Source organism: Alosa alosa, chromosome 3 (genome assembly GCF_017589495.1).
Source record: "Alosa alosa isolate M-15738 ecotype Scorff River chromosome 3, AALO_Geno_1.1, whole genome shotgun sequence".
Classification (NCBI taxonomy): domain Eukaryota; kingdom Metazoa; phylum Chordata; class Actinopteri; order Clupeiformes; family Clupeidae; genus Alosa; species Alosa alosa.
In genome coordinates this window covers 1,456,535-1,477,794 of record NC_063191.1, presented here as the reverse complement: position 1 = coordinate 1,477,794, position 21,260 = coordinate 1,456,535, and the positions used below count along the sequence as shown (strand labels likewise).

General features: G+C 40.5%; 1 long non-coding RNA gene across 1 annotated transcript; it reads left to right on the top strand.

Annotated features, from left to right (window-relative positions):
- The first annotated feature begins 1,522 nt into the window (after positions 1-1,522).
- LOC125292583 lies at positions 1,523-4,826 on the top strand. The gene is made up of 4 exons (XR_007193228.1): positions 1,523-1,570; positions 3,782-3,813; positions 3,956-3,989; positions 4,719-4,826. It is a non-coding gene; the product is annotated as an uncharacterized LOC125292583 (long non-coding RNA).
- Positions 4,827-21,260: the final 16,434 nt, after the last annotated feature.

Here is a 21,260-nt window from a genome sequence, read left to right as displayed (position 1 = left end):
CATCAACCTCCACCCGCACCACCTTCACAGCATCCCACCTATTCTCCTTCCCCTCCGCCTCCACCCGCACCACCTTCACAGCATCCCACCTATTCTCCTTCCCCTCTGCCTCCACCCGCACCACCTTCACAGCATCCCACCTATTCTCCTTCCCCTCCGCCTCCACCTCAGCCTCTGTCCATCAGCCCCGCATTACAGAGGAGCTGATACAGGCAAACCTGGCCAGGTTATTCCACCCCAGGTCCCGGACAGCAGGAGGATGGAGGGCAACAGTTGAGGCTAGAAAAAAAAGGGACCCTGGAGCCATAACATTATGTTTGTGTGCCTCACCGAACCGGACATTGACATGGTGCCCGATTTGGAGGAGGCACACTTCTACGCCTCGTGCGGTATCGGCAAGAAAGTGGTGGTCTTCGTGGAGTGGGATGGAGACCCTGTACTCTACATTTCCTCCCCTGGGAGACTCCGGAGGGTTCTGCTTTGGCCGGAGTGACCGCGCCAAAAAAATGACACGAGTACCAATTCCCACCTGTGGGTACAGCGTGACCTTCCTCAGGAGGCTGGTGGAGTCGAAGCGGTGCCCGCTGTACACTGTGACCTTCCTCAGGAGGCTGGTGGCGTCGAAGCGGTGCCCACTGTACATTGTCCCACTGCAGCGGGGACTGACAGTGGAAGAAGTATGATGTCATGACGTACCTGATGCCTCATGTAATTTGAATGTATGATGGCAGATTATTTGATTTAAATTTTGCAATTGCAGTCAAGTCCCGTCCTGGAGCAGTGCCTGTCATGCAGTTCACTGATACCGTTGTGCGATTTAGATGGGCAAATTGGGTCTTGCCAGGCCCAAGCAGACCAGAGATATGGGTAAGACATTTTTGACCTCGACACACATCTCCCTACTACACAGTGTAGTAGGGAGATGTGTGTCACCCTGATGCAACACTGGCATGAACGACCTGTGTAGTTATCGGTACAATCTGACAGTGTACTGGCTCAATGAAGGACTCTCAAGTCAACTCTCTTGTAAATGCATGAACGAATTTGAAATTATTTCACAAAAAAATATTAATCTCAAATGCCTAATGTTTCTTTCCACAGCTACAGTTCATATTAAAACCAACAAATGCAGTAATACACACATTTTTAATGAAATATAAAACACTACAGATGGTAATGAATGTCTCAGAACATACAAATAGCTGAATCTTCAGAAAGGCTTTTTTGCACGAATGTTACATAGCTGTTACAGCCATTCAATTTAGGGATGTGTCGGAAGACCATGTTTGGGCATAATTGAGAAGTTTATGTTGATTTGATATGTTAAAGATGTGTTAGTCTGTAATAAGGCCAATTAAAGTTGAGTGACAAAGTTTACATACATAACTGATTGGTAAGTCACATGGAAACAGCCAACTGGGACTGTAATGTCAGTATCACAGAAGGTTCCATAATAAATATCCTGTTACTTTTGCAATCGACAGTTGTGATACAATATGTGAGTACTCCTTTTTGTCACCATCAGATTTGAGGAACAGGAGCCACAGGCACCACCACCTTCTGAGTGCGGGTGTGTAACATAGCATGAAAAAGAAGTTTACAGAAAAAAATCATAACATGATGGTATTCATTTGTCTAATTATAGAAGTGCAGATGAGGATCCAGGAGTCTCTGCTGGTTTTATATATATATCTGCTGTATTTTTAGTCATCGCTGATCAGCTATTGATATTTTTTATTTTTTTTTAAGATACACAATGGAAGTACATAAGTGAAAAAGTGAATAAGTAGTTTTTAACTCTTCAATTTGTTGGGGGTACTTGAAAACAAGACTAAGACCTTAAAGATTGTATAAGCGATTTCATGCCCTAGTTAACCAGCCAAGTGTTAACCAACCACTCAAAGGCAAAAAAAAGTGGTCCAACCAATAACCGACGAGATGCGCATTTAGGAGAGTTTCAATTGCACGGAAGGGAGGGGGAGGGAGTAGCGAGTTAGCTCTCTGTTTTGTTTGAACATCAACAGAAGTGACGTTACCCCGCCTTCGCCGATACAACCTTTAAGGTCCGAACTTTGTGTAGTCAATTATGAGAAAGTGAGGCACCTAAAGAAACGATAAACAAAAGAACTGTACTTTTAACAATTGTAAAATAGAGCTGCACAGTCCCGCCCACAGCCAAAATGCGGTTAGGTGCCGGAAGTAAGATTCCTATTCATTTGTCCCATTGACGTTTTGGGAAAAATCCGTATCTAAAGAGTTTTACAGCATGTGTTAGGCTAACCAGCTACGGCATAACTCATAAGCATACAACATATCATTTCGAGTGAAAAAACGAAGAGAAAATCCAAAAAAAGTCAAAGGTACAAGACTGTGTACATATTTTCATTTCCGAGAGAAGGAACTACTCATCCCATAAACCACCGCGCCTCACTGAATAATATATAAGCAATATAATATATAAGGCAAGAACCGCAAAAATGTCTCTTGAGCTACTTCCAAATCTGATGACGGCCACGCAAACCTTTTCCTCCAGTGATTTTTATATAGTGAATAACTGCTATTAACTGCACGTTATGGTCTGCTCTTGGACCACCATATTCAGTTTATTAATTTGCCGTGAATTATTACACAAAATGTTCATTAAATGCACAAAGAAGTATTCCTATCTTAATGATTGATATGAATCATGCAGTATGAAGGCTACAGTAGCCTAGCTGATGTTAACTAGCTGCTAGCAGCATTAACGTTACCAACCTTCCTGCTTAACACAACTTTGTACGTCTTGTCCCTCATGCTGGCCCTTACAAAACCCACAAGCTGACTCTCGGACACACAACAGTCAATAATGTGACCCGATTTAAAGTGGCTTTCACCCCTTTAGACACTGACTAAAACATAATATATTTCATACCTGTGTTGCAGCATGTAGGCTAATGTTAGCTGCATTACGTAATGACATACAATGTCGGAAATGCTAAAGGTTAGCCTGTCGGCTACCTGAAAAGTTTGAGTGTTTAAACCAACATTTACAGTGGTCTATTTGATAGTGTATTGGCCTTGACTAAGTTTGTGTGCTGTATAAACCACGATCCTTGTTGATACAAGTACCAATATTCGTCAAGAAAGTTTTAAATCACATTAAGATTTTCCCCATAGGCAGTAAAATACTCCGCCATCTTTGTCCATAATTTTCGCTGAAAAAGTTTCAAACTATGACCATAACAGCCTTTCCACCAATCAGAGGCATCACTGTGGGATTGTGGGCTTGTTCAGGATTGTGGGTAATGAAGTACTTATCCAAGACAACGCGATTAAAAGACATTTATCTCAAAACAAGGTTAGTGCCCCATGAACTTTTGGCGTCTATATGAGCATATACAATCCCTTAGTACAGCCGTAGCTGGTCTACCATGTGAGGTTACGTTTTTATGGCTTATACCACAATTGAAATTGCATTGAATTTTTACTTCCGGCGGGACTGTGCAGCTCTATTGTGTGTATTTTTTGTTTTTTTCCAACACATGAATTGTGCAGAATTACCACCTTAAACTGAAGAGTCAATTAAAATGTAATTTAAATAATCTCTCTCTAAGTAAATTATACTCATACTTCTAAAAGTAAAGGCATGGATGTGTAACACATGTACCAATGTGTTATCACAACAAACATTCCTTGTTCCAATTAGGTGATTTGTACTAAGTGGTGTTTATGTATGTATTTGGCAATGTTTTGTAAAGAGATTGTTTTAAAAGCTCACTGTAATTTTAATGCTCCTGTTCAGACGCCAGAAGACATGGAGAGGCAAGAGATGGAGTAAGCAAACGTTTTTGTTTTTTTTAAAGAATTTGTGGTTTAAGGTACATCATAGTTTTAACGTTATATAGTGTGCTTATATTTATTGCGAAGGAGTATTAATATTGAAGAAAATGAATTGTTATTTTTTTGGGGGGAACAGATCACATAGAGAACACTGCTGATGGCACGTCAGGGTAAGTGGAAAATCATTCAGCATCCATCACAAAGCTATCAAGTATAACTGCATCCGTAACAAAGGTATCAAGTATAACTGCATCCATAACAAAGCTATCAAGTATAACTGCATCCATAACAAAGGTATCAAGTATAACTGTCAAGCTGCCGACGTGAATTACTAACTGAATGTCCTGTTTGCATTGGCACTTAAGTCTTATACAGTATGTTTTTAGACAAATGTGTTTTTTAATGAAATATGAAAATATTGGATGACATGGATGACAGTATTTCCTTTGTTGATGGTAAAGCAGCACAAAGTAATATTTGCTCATAGGATCGCTGGTAGTTGAGAAGTGCAATAATAAACAGAGTATGTCTACATAAGAGATGTTCCTATTAAGAGGGGCTCTGTTATGCCCATCGGATATTGAGATGTACTGTCTGTAATGCATTACTGTTTTATTGTTTTTTAAAAGACATTTGAAAAAAACATAATTTAAAGGGCAACTTCTGAACTTCAAGACATGCATTTGTTATGTACATCGATTTGAACAACTTGCAGCTGTAATATGAATTTTAGAAAAGCACATAATTTTTCTGATAATTCTGTAATTCTTTTTTATTATTGTTTGGTAGACCCATTGATGTCAGGACCATCCTGTCTGGTTTACAGACAAATGTGAATACAGGGGCCATACTGTCATCTAACACGGTAAATGTAATTCGTGACCGTGTTCCTTTCGCAGGCCAAGGTTCTCTCCAGAACACCGCCTGAACATTGTGTTTGTGGATGACAACGGTTCTGAAGAGGGTGCAGTGGATGACGGGGGCCCAACCAGGGAATTTCTGCGCCTTCTTGCTGTGGGATTACGGGACAAGGAATATAAATAAAGCCAAATATTTACATTTATGTTGTTATTACGTAACATAAATGCTTACATGAAGTTAGTGTCCGACGGATCGATAATTTGTGACCGACATTAATGACCGACAGGGGACTGAGGGGAGACAGAGGGTTTAAATACACAGGGGTTAGCAGGGCACAGGTGAACAAGGAAACAAGAGACAGGTGGAAGCCATAATTAAACTAACAAGGATCAGGTGAGGGGCGGAGAGACAGGCACATGGAACAGAGACACATGGCAAACAAACAAAGGAGCACATGGCACAGGACACAGGAAGTAAACAAAGCAAACAGGAAGACAAGAGGAGCAGACATGATGGAACAACATTAGACGGGGAGAACAAGACAAGACAGAACAGGAAGTGATCCTGACACAGGATGTGTAATATGACAAGTCAGTATATGTAACAGTAAGAGCATGTTCATTTAGACTATGAAAGAAATGATGGACTGGGAAGAAAGGGAAAAGCCTTTCACAGATAACTATGAGCATGGCAGATAAATGACACCATCATTGGGTTTCAAAAGAGCATGGCAGATAACTATGATAAATGACACCATCATTGGGTTTCAAAAGAGCATGGCAGATGATAGAAGATTTGCTGTCAGGGTCCACCTACAGTTGAGAAGTGCAAACAAAGTCAAATGGACAGAATTTGCATGTTCTAAATGATTGGATATTAGGATGTGAATTAATATATTCTTAATTATTGATAGAAACATTTTTTCCTGACAAGGGACATAATGATGCTGTGGGCAACATAATGCACAGGTCATCACAGACATGTAGCCTACATAAGTGTCTTTGTTAGTTAAACTTCCAAAGTGTGAAATTATGTCATATCCCGATGAAGGATTACTGCCAGTGTAAAATATTGAGGAGTATTGGCTGGTTTGGATTGGTGCTGCCAGAATGATGTGCCTTGTTCACCCGCCACCAGAGAACGAGGCTACAGGGTACACTTGCCATTACACCTCAGTCCAGCAGAACAGAGTAGCCTATTGTGCAGGACCGAGGCAAGGGCATAGGCTTAAATTGTCCTGTGTGTAGGCCTACGTGTAGGCGCTGCGTGGATAAACAGCAGATATGACACAAGCGGAAAAGAAGTGACCGCGCCAAAAAATGCCCACCCGCGACTAACTCATCTCAAGCAACTTCACAAAAATGCCCACCCGCGACTAACTCATCTCAAGCAACTTCACAAAAATGCCCACCAGCACTAACTCATCTCAAACAACTTCACAAAATGCCCACCCGCGTTAACTCATCTCAAACAACTTCACAAAATGCCCACCGACTAGCATCTCAAACAACTTCACAAAAATGCCCACCAGCGACTAACTCATCTCAAACAACTTCACAAAAATGCCCACCCGCGACTAACTCATCTCAAGCAACTTCACAAAAATGCCCACCCGCGACTAACTCATCTCAAGCAACTTCACAAAAATGCCCACCCGCGACTAACTCATCTCAAGCAACTTCACAAAAATGCCCACCCGCGACTAACTCATCTCAAGCAACTTCACAAAAATATACAGTAAGCCCAAAGTCCCTTATTATAAGCGCAAGTGTAGTCTAAAGGGTTGTGTCTCAATGTGGCAGGGGAGAGTTTCCAGGATTTATAACGGTGTGTGTAATCATTGGGTTGGCTTATAGTGGAGCCCTCTCCAAGATATCTTTAAAGTGTTTGAAGAAATGGCATTGAAAGAAAATGCTTTGGGATATGTCTTTAAACAACACTATTAAAATTTGTACAGTATTACAAACAGCAGAATAAAATAAACTTTGAAGATTTATTTAATAATGTTATCACCTGTGCAGTTATGTAAATTTAAGGTAGCTTTAAAGAATGTTGTAGGATTACGGTTTGCTTATGTTCTGTTAAAAACCTCAACACATTGTGACCACGGTACAGTAGTTTACCAAACTAATTGTCTTTGAAACAAGGCAAGGCAAGGTGCTCACTTAACCGTATGTTTTTTAACCAAGCCCCCAGAGGGACCAATGCAGAGAGAAACATAATATGTGTGTGGAGATGTTTATAGATTCATTTCTGTTCCATGTCTGTGTTCAATATTAAGCCAAATTGTGAAAAGAGAAAGTCATTTCAAAATGTCTAACCACTCGGTGAGTTGCACAGTTTTGAAAATGAACGTTAAGTGTTGTTTTAGGACATGTTTGAGTAGCCTACAGTATGCCTGTTGGCAGCCACTCTGAGCAGTCAAAGGCGATTCAAAACGAGTCAGAAAAGTCGAGACAGAACCAATCATCAAAATTTCGGTGTCCACCACTCTAGTTCATCCAAAACAAACTAGAAAAGGGACTCAAAGTGCTCAAAAAACCGGAATTTTCCTTTAACTTTTAGACAGAACAAGACCTGTCACCCTGGGGCAAGTGCTCAGGTGCGGCTAGAGTCCCCATCCTGGGATTCCCGCACCAGCCAAGCTTGGAATTCCTGCATGCTGATGATGGGTACAACAGAATGTACCCAGAGGCCAACACCTGTGCGGTGATTCCTGCATGCCGATGATGGGTACAACAGAATGTACCCGGAGGCCAACACCTGTGCGGTGATTCCTGCATGCCGATGATGGGTACAACAGAATGTACCCGGAGGCCAACACCTGTGCGGTAATTCTACGCCTGCCCCTCCATCCGACCTACGATGACTTTGTGAGTCATATGGAGTCAGGGGTACATGCTACAAGCCCCAACATTTGGTTTGATTTAGTTTGTTTCTCTGTGTTTTTTTTCTGGGTGTGTTATTGTTTCTATGTTCTTTTTTGTTCTGTGATGTTGGTTGTGTGTTTTTCATGTAGTTTCTCTTATCTGTAAAAAAAAACTATGTTGTTCCATAGACCAAAAAAAAATTTCGAGAATGTTTTTAGGTGTTATTCCATATTGTTCAGATTTCTGTGTGTGTTACTGTTTCTATGTTCTTTTTGGTTCTGTTATGTTGGTTGTGTTTTTCTGGTCAGTAAAAAAAAAAAAAAAATTGAAAGACCAAAAAAACATGTTTTCTTGAGTATGTTTTTTGGTGTAGTTTTATAGATTTTTTTATGGTTTCTGTGTGTGTGGTTGTTTCTTCCCATCTTTGATCTTTGTTGTGTGGTTGTTTTTGTTTGTTGTTGGAAAAAAATCTTGTTGTTCCATAGCACCATTCAGAAAAAAAAAAATTCCCGGGGTGCATGTTTTTATTTTTATGTTCTCTGGGTAAAACTTTATTGTTGAAATGTTATTTACAATTTAGAGTGAAATGTTTTAAAGACTACAGGAATGGTAGTGGATATTTGCCACAAGGGGCTAGTGTCCCATCCCCTGGCCATCAATAGGGGAGGTTGAAACGGGTGGGCAGCTTAAAGGGGTCATAGAATGCAAAACCGAGTTTACTTTGTCATAGATGAATAGTGATAGTTCAGTGGGTGAAATGGACATACAGAGAACTTCAAAACCCCACCGACACCTCCTTCCTATGCAAATCTCACAATTCAAAACTCCCGCCAGAAAAGCGGGCGAATCAAAACGCAAGCTCTCAGTTCACGCCAAACTCATGGTGGTACCTTATTTGGCTCTGGCCTGTACATTTGTCACGCCTCAAAATTTACATACAGACCAGCCCACTGGTGCTCTGAGCCCAGGAACGTGAATGGAGAGCGAAGATGAGACAAACATTAGTTTAGCTGCCTGCTCGTTTACTTCCACAGAAATTATAAAGCAGACAGTTCTTCAAGGATATCGAAAATGAGCCCCACGATTAAGTAAATGCAGTGTTCCAGGCTGAAACTTAGGCTACAAAGAAAGCGGAGACTTTCCATAGTCTTCCCAAGGATTCAAAAGTTCGAGGGGCATGGATAAAGTTTTTCTACCAGAAGATCCCTGCAAAGTTCGACACTCCGTTATTAATTTGCAAAACATTTCACCGAAGGCAGTTTTCAAAACCTTGGACAGTTTAAAGCAGGATTTGCTACGCTGCTGTTACTGAAACGAGGGGCTGTTCCGACCGTAAGGTCATCACAACCGCATGCTGTAAGTATTATTTTGTCGCTAAGCAGTTATTAGCCATGCTAACGTGTATCTAGCAAGTAGAATGTGTGATTTAGTTCATTGGCAAGGCTATTTAATTTTCCTGTGTGTCATTCGGATAAAACCTGTGTTGTCATGTTAACCTACATTTTACTATGCATGTTTGTCGAGATCTCTGACAGGTTATGTTCTCAACAAGATAGCTAACTGAAGCTGAGTAACACGATAGTTTGGTTGCTAAGCTGTAATATAACCCATACCCATATAACACGTTTTTGACGTCAGAAGTGTAAACAACTTCACATTATCTATTCAAATGATATCTAGTCGATGTGTTGAAAACCGTGTTGTCTAGATACAATGGATTTATTAGCACGTTCTTATTTTAGAACATTACAAGAACGGCAACATGACAAGTTTAATAAAATATATATTTTTATTACAAACAACAAATCAAAATGTGCAACAGTATAGGCACTAAAAAGAACTTATCGATTCACACACAACAGGCTGTTTTAGACCTGATGCTACTGTCGAAATCATCATCAGTACTGTAAACAAAGCACAATGTTCAGGGCCATACAATTTGTTTATTGTACAGTATACAGCCTACAATGCACTGTATTACAGTATCAATATAAGTCCTCTTTCTTGTCCTCTTGAGATCATCAAAGACCCTCTTTAATGGGATGCCGTCCAGCGGATTCCTGTGCCCCAGGACTTGTGTGCTCAGCTTGACAGACCTTCCTTGGAGGATGCTGTTGCTGAACATGTCACGGTTCAGTCGAAAAGGGGTCTGAATCCTACGTACTGCCCTGAAGTATCCGGAAGCTCCCTCCATATGCGTAGCACCACACACGAGGGGATCATGACACGGACGCTTCTTCTAAGGAAACCCCAGCTCCTGCTCACAAAAGACCTGTAGGCCAAGTCACTTCATTGCCTGCAATGAGAAAAAGCAAATTTTTTGTACTATTTATTTTTTTATATTATACAGTATCACTGGACGATTGTTGGAAAAAAAAAATAAAGTTTATCATTTTGTGATGTTGATCAAACTGTTTTTGCTAATTTAACACTTGTATCAGATTGTCCTCGCCTTTCCATCCCTCTGATTCTCAAACGGCCATGATCAGCTCTGTAAATATTAATTGCATTTTGCAAAGAATATAGAGGCACAACGGATCGAGGCCATGATGGTCATTCAGGTCAGCTTCTCAGGAACCTGGGTCATTCTTTTAATATACTGTAAAAACAAACATAATTTCCCTGCTGTTATTTCGTAATTTTTAATGAGCAGGTAGCACAAAGTAGCAAATGTCTCCAGTATTAGTTACCAGAGTTGTAAGAACACACATTAGGCTACTACATGGAAAGAAGGTAATAATCTCAATCAGATGTCAGCAGGATAGTTACAAGATTACATTAGACCTACTGACTGTACCTACTGTATTTTAAACAGTGATATTTATATGATTTTTGATTATTGTACTCTACTCCATGGTACTATGTAAATTGCCCCTTGGGGATAAATAACGTGTTTTTGAATTGACACAAACGAGAGTAGGCCTAGTAATATTTTCGTTGACCTCGTTTCACTTTAGCCATAGGCTACAAACTGCACAGAGCTCCTGCCCAGCTAACTGGATGTCCCGTTGTGAGATCACATATTACTACATGGAAAGAAGGTAAAAATCTCGATAATCAGATGACTTAATCAGCAGGATAGTAGTTACAAGAGTACATTAGACCTACTGACACAAACGTAATATTTTCATTGACGCGAGCAGTAGGCTACTCGTTTCACTTCAGGCATATAGCCTACGAACTGCACAGAGATCCTGCCCAGCTAACTGGACGTCCTGTTGTAAGATCGCATATTACCACTACAACAATGTATGTAACTCCTAATCAGTGTTGGGGAAGTTACTTTTAAAAAGTAGTGTTAGCTCGTTACTTCTCAAAAAAGTAACCTGTTACTTTACTTAGTTACCCTCTATGGAAAGTAACTTATTACGTTACTCGTTACTTTTGTTGCTCGACTTTGGGCAGAACCCAATATCTGTTCCTAAATGTGTAGGCCTACATAAAGTTCTACTATGGAGGACATAACAGGTATTTATTTTGTGCTCTTTATTATAAAAAATGCCACAAACAGAGCACATGACAAGAAACATTGGGCTTATAGGCTTCAACACCACCACTAAAGCCCTATGAAACAATATCAAATAATATAACCTCGCTACATCTTGGCATATAGGTGAACACAAAATATATGAGGGCTTATTTTTATAGCCTTATACTCTTTTATTAAACAGGCGCTCCTCCGAAATTTGGTGCAAAGCTTGTGCAAATCGTATCAATAGGCTGGCAGTTGAGTTAACGGCAGTAGACAAAATTACTGACTAAAATGAGTACTTTCCTTGCAAGTAGCACTTCTCTCACACTACAGCATAGCCTGGACTGGCTATGAACTTTTCAGCTAGCTTCTAACTGGACATCATGACAAAAATTGCACAAGGGTACAAGTTGTAAAACATTTGTTTGTGTGCAAATTAATAACTTATGTTGCGTACAACGCTAAAAACGAACCTAATACAATGTTTAGCTTAGTCTATGACACTAACGTGCGAGTATTGCACTAGTATTACAGCTAGCTAACTGGGCTACGTGTGGCAAACTCAAGTAAATGACAAAACTTACCACTCTGAAGTAGTCATTTCCAATCTATGGGCGACTGGTTGCTCCTCTATTTCAGATTCTTCCTCTGATTCAGGCTCAAATATACTGTTCAACACCTACTGAATGTCTCCGTATGTCACCTTGGCTGTTTCAGCGAGTGGTGTCAGTTCATCTAAATATTCATGAGCATACCATAAAAGGGAGAAAACCTCTCATTCATTCTAGGGCCTATTTCCAAGGCTTGCCTTAGGGCGCATAGAACAGCACACGGGCCATTTTCAGCCCAACCAATGTTACATACTCTATTCGGAAACCTTAAGGAACAGCATGAAATACCCTATATAATCATTCTATGACCCCTTTAACGTTACGGTTAAAAGCCTGAAAAATATTAAGCTGCTGCTGTTGTTTTCTTTTCATAACTGAATGATTTAGGCTATTATCCTATAATTGAATGGAACGTTGTGTTTTTAAGCGTCAGAATTGATCCATGCTAAGCCACGCCACACAGGCCAAGGCATGACAATGCGTTTTCATATTTTATAGTCTATGGTTTCCATGCACACCATATTCCGGTTTAATTCGGAATAATGCCAATATTCAGATAGCACATGAGTAAATAAATATAGGCTAGTTGTCACAAGGTTTTTTTTTTTATTGTTGTAGGCTAATATTGAATGATTTTATAAATAAAGCTGTGAAAAAACGCACAGTGCTACGCCTGCCGGCGCCACTGAGTGGGGTTGATGGTCTGACCCAAACATTGGGGTATTGTAACAAAACTGTTTTTTCTACATAATTTCTACATAATTGTTGGGTAGGCTATCTTTTTCAACCCAGCATTTATGTTATTTTCACTTTCATTTCTGGGTTATATTGACATAATTTATGAGTTATTCTAAATATATTATTTTCCTCCTTAATCCAATCTCTATTCATTCAAAATAATAACAATAAATGTTTGCAAATTATGAATGTAGCAATATAATGTTTTAAAATCAATCCAATAGGCAACAACAGCCATGCAATGAAATAAAACAGTTCGACATAATTATTCATTTGGCAGTTTATTTTTTGAACAGATAGCCTAGACTAGTCTAAAAAGCATGTGATACTTCCATGAAGGCAGGCAGATTTCACGGTCCGTTTGGGAGATCAGCCCTGTCAATCAAAGAAAAAAAAAGTGCATTAATCACCGTTACTTACAGAATTTTACATCGAGACTTTGATGTTGACAAACATTAAAAATCGACCAAGAGACAAAATATTAGCGCAACACACTCGGAAACCATGACCACCTATGGAGTTTTAAACATATTGTGTAGTGCTAACTGGTAAGTAAGAAGCTACCGATAACGTTAGCTAAATGACTGACCACCAAGAAACAAAAAACACCCAGTAACGTTAAGTTGGATGGCTATAATATGAAGCTACCCTGAATGAATTAATATACGATGTGAAGACACTAGCATTACTTCGACTGTGTTAGCTAATATTAGCTGACAAAAACCCATAGGATGCACCACCACGAAGCATATTTAATTAACATGGTCTGCTAACCTGCTGTTGGTAGATAGCTATATATGCTAATTATAGTTAGTTGTAAAAGTTTGTTTTGTTTCTGTTCAGCAGTTCATACGCAGTGAACACAGAACTATGTTTTTATGAGTCTGTCTTTGTGTATATTTAACATCAACATTAGTAGTAATTGTAAGTTAATGTTAGCTAACGTTAGTTAGCATGAATGACACAATTGTTAACCTGCTTGAGGCTGAACGAAATTGGCAGGCAGAATATCAATTCATATCACGTAAGATATGTGTCTCTGGGTGGACTTGTTAAAAAAAGGTTAAAAGCAGATACATACCTTCCGAAATCGCCTGATTTCCATTGCCTGTTGACAGCTGCTGGACTGGATGGTTGGAAGAATAAAGATTTTTTTTTGAAATCTCAAATAACTATGCAGCTGTGTTAAAGTCACCCAGGTGCTGGGTAGTGTACTCCACGTCAGGTGGGGGAGAGGAGGGGCACTATCAACCCAACAAGCTGGGTTACAGAAAATAACCCAACATGAGTAAAAAACAACCCCACAAAATCACCTAACCGCCTCAACCCAGTGTTTGGGTTGAGAAAATAACCCAGTATTTTTTAGAGTGTAGTGTTAATGTTCAATGTAATCATTATTGTTTAATATTTTTCTTTGAAATAGTACAGATATAAAAGAAAAATGAACCTGTAGCTCTTGGTAGCTGTTAATTTCCACCCTGTGGCACAATAAATCAGACAGTTGGTCCTTCATGCCACAGGGTGGCACTGATGAATTGCACTAACAGGAGGAGTGGAGGATAGAGAGATGAGGAAAGAGAGGAGTGGAGGATAGATAGAGAGAGGAGACTGATGAATTGCACTAACAGCAGATTTCCTGACCAACATGCTAGTGAGGTCGGCTGTCAGGCCACCCTTCGCCCAGGCAGCCTGGACCGCCTTGCATACCTGTCTTGTGTCCATTTTCCCCCTGTCCAGGACAGAACAAGCTCCTCATCCTGAACGTCGAGCTGTGGCCGCACGTGTGTCATAAATGACTGGAGGTTTCAGAATAGTGCCTCAGAAACTACTAATCTTCGCAGGTCCTAGGTAGGACCAGGTTTTGTGTCTCCTCACAGACAGTATTCGCACAACCTTCCATTTGACGAGCGGCCAACATCTCTCCTGTTGTGAGGTTAGCCACATTTCCCTGAACGGCTTGCACTGCACAGAATAATGGTGATCATTAGGTGGTCCCTCATACGCACATACTGCCCTTGACTGACTGGTTGTGTGGTAGGGCTGTCTGTATATAGACCCTTTCAACAATAAAAACAAAAACAATGCTTGAATGTTCTATTTGGTTCCCAATCTACTTCCTCTGCATTAAGATAACATATGGAATGTTAAAACGCATGCCTTGTGGGGCCAACTATGATGCTGATAATGGAACTCTTGAAAGGGTCTATAATTGAATAGCCTCTAGCGTTATGAGACTCAACTGCCAGCAGGGCTGTCTGTGTATAATGGAACAGCCTCTGGCGTTATGAGACTATAGCCTTTATTGAACAGCCTCTGTAACGCCAGAGGCTGTTCAATAGAGGCTATAGTCTCATAAGACGACCTATATCGAAGTCCCCTTCTCCAGTTTCCTCCTATTGGACTCCTTACGGAAGGAGGCCATCCACCGCCCCACTGCAGCAATCATCTCCTGCACCTGCACATTACACACACACACACACCGCCCCACTGCAGCAATCGTCTCCTGCACCTGCACATTACACACACACACACACACCGCCCCACTGCAGCAATCGTCTCCTGCACCTGCACCTTCTCCTCTTGGCCTCTAGGTGCAGCTGGTCCTGGAGCCAGTGTTGTACACTTCCCACATTACACACACACACACACACACACACACAGGTGCAGCTGGTACTGGAGCCAGTGTTGTACACTTCCCACATTACACACACACACACACACACACACACACACAGGTGCAGCTGGTACTGGACTCAGTGTTGTACACTTCCCAGGTAGGAATAGGTAGGTGTATCGTGCCAGGGAGGAATTTCCTTGTTTTGCAATATTTCTCTAAAAATTCGGCCCTAAAAATATGTTTTTCGAGTAATTTTTGAGGGACTTTGTTTGCAGGATCAATTACCCTCACCATCTGTTCCACCTGTCTCCTGTGCTGCCGAGCACTTTTAATGTTTTTAAGGCCACCGTCAGCCGACATGAGCCACCTGTGTCCTGTGCTGCCGAGCACTTTTAATGTTTTTAAGGCCACCATGAGCCACCTTGGAACTCTGATTGTGTGTCACTAGAACTAGATACTTCTGCGGCCTGAATCAGAGGATTTATAATCTTTCGAATTTGGATTCAATTTGTGGACCTTTTTCAAGTGTTGTGACAGCTGTTTAACTGTCGCCTCAACATTCTTGTACTGGACACTTTCTAGGGGTGATGGCAGTCCCTCCAAACTTTAGTTTCCTGCCTACCAGAGGCTTTTCTGAGGCTGACTGCCTTTGCCTTCTCAGCTCCCCATTAATGTGCTTGCCTCATGTGCCTGGGCAGGTGCACCACATTTGCCCCACATCCAGGCATGGGGCACTTGCTTTCTTGCCCTTGTGGTGCCTTTTTCTTCTGAGGTGGAGCAGAGGGGACCTCCTTATTTGGATGCCGTGGGCATATCCAGCGTTTGCCCCACACCCAGAAATGGCCTTTGATGTGGCAGCTTGAGGTGGGACGTCCTCATCGGAGGATGTAAGATCAGAATTCTCCGATGGAGAGTAGAGCTCTTCGCTGCCATCCAGGCTTTCATCTTCATAGGCCGAGTATTTTCTCCAATCAGACATTTGGAGAATTAATAGGGTGGATTTGGGTTAGATTTCATTAAACTTTCCAACTTTATATACAAAGTAGTCAACGGTGAAACAGTTGTCATGGATAGCCTATGTGAGGAATATCTACATACTTCGAGCTTACAGTATTTACATATATTCATTGAAAATCAATACACAAATATTGCATTTACAGAATTTGCATTTGCTGAGTTTTTTTTTAGGTAATGGCTGTAGTTCATGTGTGGTACAACTAGATTGAGGGGAAGTTGAATTTCAATAACAGGGGATTTTTAGTCTTTTTAATTGACTTATTGATGACAGCAATTTGGACATAATTGATTGATAACTAGGATAACTTTCGAGATCAAGTAGTTTATTGTCATGTAAGAAATTAATAAAGAAGAAACCAATAGTAGTAATTAAAAATGTATAGTGTGTGTGTGTGGGTTTTATTTGTATTACAGTACAGAATTGCAATGGTTGTTGGGGAAGGCCTACAGTGCATACAGAAAGTTATTCACAGTGCTTTTTCCACATTTTGTTGTTTCAGAATCATCTTTAAAATGGACTAATGTATTTATTTATTTTTTCTCATCAATCTACACACAATCAAGTTGTAGAAGCATCTCAAAGACCACTGATAGAAGTAGGATGCTCAATGGGAAGTGTAGTGTTAATTTCGTCAGACGAGACGAGAGGAAATATGTTCGTCAACGACCTTTTTTTTCATGACCAAGACGAGACGATGACGAGACGGCAGTAATGTCCTGAAACACTGACTAAGACTAAAACTGACTAAGATCTTAAGATGTATTATTGTTGACGAAAAAAGACTAAACTAAAATGTTTTGCATGAAATAAAAACTAAGATAAAATCTCCCTTCATGTTCGTCTACAAAATGAGAAGACAGAATTAGTAAGATCAAAATATTCCAAATGAGTTCATACGGAACAGCTTTCCTGTAGGCTAGTCTACGTGCTGCTGCTGCAACCCTGTGGCTGCAACACGAAACTACATGGAACAAGAATACAGGAGATTTCTGCCAGAGTTAGCAAGCTAACTACCTAAGCTTTATGCCACAATGCTACATACCCAGAAGTTGAAGCTTCTCTCATACAAATTAACATCCCCCAGAATGTCCATATGAAAATGTTCAGCATGTAATGTCAACTATTCATCTAGTTAGACTGATGATGCAAAGTTTGCTAGCAAGTAAGCTAATATGGAAAGTTAAGCTAGCAAGTTAGCTATGGCTAAGATGGAGAGTCTGTTTGGGGAATGTGTTGTGTTTGGGCGCATATCGCCATCTAGTGAGGCGGAGTAAAAATTAATAGTTTGGCCTACGACAGTGTTTCTCAAACTTTTTCAGTTTCAGGACCACTAACCCTAGCTAAAAAAATTTTAAAAAAAAGATTAGACCTACTTCAACAGTAGCCTATAATTAGTCTACACAATAGGCCTACTCACTGAACCACCTTGCTTATTGTCTTTGCACTTTGCTTATTGTGTCAGAGGATTCATACTGTATGATTTAAACTGGCATATCTTACATAGACAGTGTTGCAGAACTGTTTGGATTTACATACAAGTTATATTGCAAACAACTCATCTATATTATATTTTACCACGTCTGGACCACCAGTGATCCCGGACCACACTTTGAGAAACACTGGTCTACGAATATGACAGTGGTCCAGTCAAATCTTTTACTGTCTATGGTCAAATCCCAGCCGAGCTATAACTGTAGCTCGACTTACCTGTGCATGTAAACATACTGACTGACAAAAAATCAGAATGAGTAATTATAACAGAGTAGCCCTGTGGACACACAATATTGTTGGAAAATTGAGATGTGTGAAACACTATTTGACTCAAATGGTAATCAGAAATAATTTGTTATAAAAAAAAGACTAAAATGTGTTGACTAAAACTGACTAAGACTAAGATACCTTTTAGTTTTCTTTTGACTAAAACTAGACTAAAATGATCGAGACTTTTAGTCGACTAAAACTTGACTAACAAAAATGATATTTGAATGACTAAATATGACAAACACTAAAAAGGACATTTCGTCACAAGACTAAGACTAAATTAAAAATAGGTGACAAAATTAACACTAGAAGTGTCATAACAAAAAGTGTGACTACTTATGTAAATGTGATATTTTGATTTTTTTTTTTTTTTCGATTTAATTTTTTTTTACATTGACAAAACACTCCAAACACTAGCTTTCTTGTGGGGTGTTGGAGTATTGTGTGTAGATTGATGAGAAAAAATAAATAATTGAATCTATTTTAAGATGAGTGAAACAAGTACTAAAATGTGGAAAAACTGAAGCGCTGTGAATGCTGTCTGTATGTATAGGCTACTGCTGTCCAATGTTTACATTACATTACATTACATTCAGGGCTTGAAAACGAAATTATTTTTCAAACGTTCCGTTCCGAACGGTTCAGGTAGGCCTATGTTTAACGTTTTCGTTCTTGCATGCGTTCCGCCACCAACATATCGGTCCTGAACCGGTTCGAACGCAAAATATCGTTAGCTCTTAAAGTTCGGCAGTGTTTGGGGCCTATCAAGTCTATTTTTGTGGACTTTACCTTAGAATAGACGTTATCATTATTTCCCCTTGATTTAGCCTATACCGTGAGCTATGCCCAAAAATAATAAATCACAGGCGGCATCCAAAAACATTCAGATGGGCTATCCATCCCATAGCCTACAGACTTACTGTAGGCCTAACCTATGCCTATAAATAATTTCTTATCAAAAATATTTCTGGATAATGCGTGCTAAACTCCTACCTGGTTGTAGCCTAAGTTTTATCCATGGAGATCTTCAAAGGCTTGCGCTATAATTCCAACCCTGTTTATAAACGAACCTGTCTGTTGCTGACAAGGCCCGTTTAACTCTTCTACATAGAATAGGCTATAATTGCGCAAACATTTCAAATCCCAACTTTAAAAGGCAAAATAGGCTATTACGCATAGGCTACAAACAATTTTCAAATCAGTTTGAGTAGCCTACGCTACGAGCTGGCCTAAGATCCAAAGTGGCAGACGGATAGGTTACATTACAACAGCAAGACAAAATATACACATTTGGACCAAAGGTCCATTTATTCGCTTTTTTTTTTTGTTTTTTTTTTCAAACTGTACGCCTACAATCAAACAAGTAGAACACTTTGGTATCTGAAGTGCGCTCTGTGCTGTTTCGTCACATTTAAAGCACAACAGTGACAAACTGTGAGCGCAATGCGCTTCTAAAAGCAAGTTCACAAAAATCAGTTAAAGAGATTACAATTAGGCTACTTGGCCCGTCCAATAATGATAAAATAAAATAATTCTATCTGCATTGGCTTAATAACAAAAAAAATAGGCAGATATAAGGCAAAAGTTAGACAGTGCAGTCACATTCGCTTTTCAAAATAGGGCCTAGGCCTCACGGCAACATTAGGCTACAGAAATAAAATTACCACAGTGACACACTCTGTGTGCAATCTGCTTCTTTTGAAAAAAAAGCAAATTCACAAAAATCAGTGGTAGAAAATATTAGGCTAGCCTGGCCGTCAATAATAATAAAATAAAATAATTAGGCTGTCAGAATAGGGCCTACAATAATAACAAAAATAAATAAAAATAGGCCTAGATAAGGCAAAAGTGAGAGTGCTGCAACAGTAGAAGAAATAAAATTACCAAATGCAATAAAATAAGTTTCAATTGTGCTTAGGTCTAGCTTTGGAGGGGGTGACTGGCTGCTACAGTCCATACTGTTTATTCAGACGTACCAGCAGAATGTCCTCAAGCACCTTTTCGTTCAATGATGATCTTAACGGGGAAAGAATAAATTTCAAACTCGAAAATGCCCGCTCGACACTGGCTTGGCGGACAGGGGAGAGGGATGACGCTCATAGCGAGCTTGTACAGGTCGGGGTTGGATACAGAATACCTAGCCCAGTACTGAAACAGATCTTCGGTGCGCCTTAGACGGTCTTCTTTGGAGTATGCGTCCAAGAGTGACACGATGGAGTCCTGGGGGAGTCGCTGTGGTGAGCTGGTCTCTCTCTCTTTTTTCCATCAAAAGGTGCTCGATTTAACCGTCAGATGATGTCTGAGATTGAGTAGGGAGGCTGCTGAGCACACAGCGGTGTCGCTGGCTGCATTGGCGTGGATCTAGGTGCTGTATTGCCTCCATATGCGTTGCAGGTGTATTTTCGCCTTTTTGGTCTGACCTTTGGTCAAAACAATCGATATCTAGGATCGAGGAATAAAGCAGCTAAGAATGCGCCATTGTCAAATAACGTCTTTGCTAAGCGTGCTTTGAGGCACTGGGCTACCTTTCTCGCAAAGGGGCTTGCTAGTTTTTTCTGTGTCCAGGGAACATTTGAGCCATATGTCAGAGAACTCACCAGCAGTTAGCTGATCAGATTGGAGACATTTGGTGGCTATTTTCGCGGGTTGCAGTGCATCTACTGTGTTGGAGACATATTCCCATTCAGATTCACTTAGATGTAGCTCGGGATGGTTGGGGCCATGTCTTCACAAAAGATCCTAAGCTCGAGCAGCAGCTGGAGCATATCATGAGTGGAGAGTGCCAGCGAGTTGCACAATCCACAATTGCTCTCTCTTGTGCCCCATTCTCTTAAGAACACACACCACATTCTGGCGCATGTGTCGCTTTTGCTACACGCCTTGCCTTTTGCTATGATGTTGGACGCTTGTTTTAATGAATCGTCAACGGCCAATTGTAGAGTATGTGCAGCACATCTTACACTACGCAACATATGACCGGGCCACGGAGAATCGAAGTTGAAGGATTAGCTCCTCCTGGTTTCCCCGCATCCTCCCCAATCTCCTCCGCCTCCTGCAGGGTTGCATCGTTGTTGCTCACAGCTCCCTCTTGGATATCTGACAGTAAGCTCACGGCTTTGAGCATATTCGCCCCATTATCAGAAGTGACTGAATACACCTGTTGCAAGCTAATGTTATATTGACGCAAGACGTCCATCACCACAGAGGAGATGTACTCAGACGTATGCCGTTCTGTCAGATCTCTCACTGCCAAGGTTACAACACAACCCCCTTTCCGTCAGAGTACTGCACGTTAATACCCAGCACAGACCGGTCTCTACATGTTGCACAATCTATTTTCAGCATCAGAAGCCTCCCGCTAAGTTCAGTGGCGAGCTTTTCCCTTTCGCCCTGAGCAATCCCTGACACCATATCCCGAATGTTAGATAAATTGATTGTGACATTTTTCCCCATAGCGCCTGTATTGGTCGATTATTTTTTTCAATCGAATCTT